The sequence below is a fragment of the Cyprinodon variegatus genome, unplaced genomic scaffold, assembly GCF_000732505.1.
Source record: "Cyprinodon variegatus isolate N-32 unplaced genomic scaffold, C_variegatus-1.0 Scaffold65, whole genome shotgun sequence".
Taxonomy (NCBI): domain Eukaryota; kingdom Metazoa; phylum Chordata; class Actinopteri; order Cyprinodontiformes; family Cyprinodontidae; genus Cyprinodon; species Cyprinodon variegatus.
In genome coordinates this window covers 314,747-317,217 of record NW_015150518.1, presented here as the reverse complement: position 1 = coordinate 317,217, position 2,471 = coordinate 314,747, and positions in this window count along the sequence as shown.

Below are 2,471 nucleotides of genomic sequence, written 5' to 3'. Positions count from 1 at the left end.
CTTGATTTATGCATGTAAATAGCTTTATTATAATTCATGGTGGGAATATTACAGATTATATGGAAACTGCAATGTAAGTAGAACAGAAAAGGAAAAACAAGAAAAAGGAGAAAAGATGAAAGAAAGAGGAGATAAAAGAGAGACAATGATAAAAAAATCTTCTGTACGCTCATATCCTAAAAAACGACGATAAACTCTGTTCTATTTAGTTTGTGGATTAAAAGGGCACTGAAACCTCTCGTCTTACAGTGTAGAGTACAGCATGTACTGATGACTGAATTATAGATGAACGATCAAGAATTGCCAAAACAATTGCCAAAAAAACTGTCAAAGTGGAATTTTTTTTAATTATTAAAATTATGCAGGGAGTTTTACAGATTATATGGACACTGCAATGTAAGTAGAACAGAAGAGGAAAAACAGAAAAGAATGGAGAAAAGATGAAAGAAAGAGGAGATAAAAGGGAGATAGTGATGAGACATTTTCAATCTGCTTCGTCACCTGCAAAGAAATGTAAAAAGAACAGCACAGCCAACAGACATGGTACAAGATATTCTATATAGTAACACCTAAATGCTATCGTTGAAGTAGTATTATTTAGTCTGACATATACTCTGTGTTACCTGAAGATAAGAGAGTGGGCTTTCTGTATTGAAGTGAATCTCTGAGTACCTGGAACAAAGCACCTGCAGTTGTTTGTGAGGGTGCACTTGTGCATGTAAAGTTTATCCATAGAGAAAATGCTCAATAGTGGTTGTGGAGAGCCAAAGAGGTGCCCCACCAGAGCACTGAGTCCAGCGCCGGGAGACCCAAAGCCCCAGACGCCCAAAGGGACCCCAAGCGTGAAGGCACCAAGGAGGGGCCAGCCCAAGAAATCCGACCCCCAGCCACTGCAATGCCGAAGCCGTCGGGAGACCGCAGGCCCCGCCGGCAGCCAGCCACCCTGAAGTAAACCCGGTCTTGGGCCCCAGGGATCCGAGGCCCCCGGGATGCCCCAGCCGAGCCCTGCGGAGAAGCCGCCAGGAATGGGCCAGTAGCCACCCGGGCATCCACCCCCAAACCCCGAGCTCCACCAGTGCACCGGCGAGCCCAGGCGCCAGCCAGTGGAGGGAGAGCAGGATGGGGGGAATGGGCTCCGCACTTGGCGGAGACTTGAAATGTGCTTGGTAAAGGGGAAAGTTCAGACACCAAGCTGGGAGAGAAAAAGAAAAAAAAAAAAAAACTCAGTCTCAATAATGCCTTGCCACCCTAGTGCCCCCACTCACACCACAAAAAAAAACAAAAAAACGCGGACGCACATTCACACTTAACACTCACCTCCAATAATCCCAGAACCAAGGACCCGGCGGCACTGGTGGTTGGTCCCGGGATTATCGGATGACTCAATAAGTGAACCTGAATTCCGGATTGGGGGGAGGGGAGAGGTGACACGCCACACCAGCCCATCTCATTCCTGCTTCGAGCCCAGCCCCCCACCCCGCACCCGGACCAGACCTCCCCTGGGATCGGGGCCCACACGCCCCAAACAGGTCATCCAACCAGAGCGCCCCCCCACGCCCCTTTCTCCAACATTCTCTGGGGATGTGACGGCCCCGCCACCGGCAGGCCACCTTGGCCCCGCAGCAGCCCCTCGCCAAGACCACAGACCAGGCGGCTTGCTCTTCCTCCAGGCCCAACACCCCAGGCTGCAGCCGAGGAACAGGGGTGTGAGAAGACCCCGATCCTATTTGAAATAAAAGAAAAAATACAAGTCACTCCTTGTGCAACAAGTATTTTTATTATTATGATTTCTATACTGAATGTCAGAATGAGGTTTTACTGCATTGCGATCATTGATCAGCAGCAGAGGAGGGCCGTAGTGATCAATAATAAATGGCCTGTACTTATATAGCGCTTTTTCAAGTCAGGAGACTTGACCATTTTACACTACATTCAGTCAGTCACCCATTCACACACATGCTAATGGTGGTAAACTACAATGGGGCTAACTGACAGAAGAAAGGCTACCATACTCTAGCACCATTAACCAACATCAGTAGTTAATGTGGGTGAAGTGTCTTGCCCAAGGACACAACAACACTGAAAGCCAGCTTGAACCGACAACCTTCTGATTGCAGGGCAAACTCCTGGACCCGACGCCACTGCTGCCCCAAATCTACGTACTGTGCCTGAATGTCAGAATGATGTTTTACTGTATTGTGATAATTGATCAGCAGCAGAGGAGGGCTGTAGTGATCAATGTAGCCATCCCACATGATGGAAACATCAGGAAAAAGGAACATGAGAAATTGGAGTAATGCCAACAGCTACTAGAGTGAACCTTAAAGGTGAAGGTAATGGTAATGCCCATGGTCATTGGAGCAGTGAAGTAGTGGTTCCAAGGGTAACACTTTGAGATGAAAGTTAAAGAAACTCTACCAGGGTGGTGGCTGAGTCACCTGTAGTTACATGACCCATAGGGTTTTGTTGAC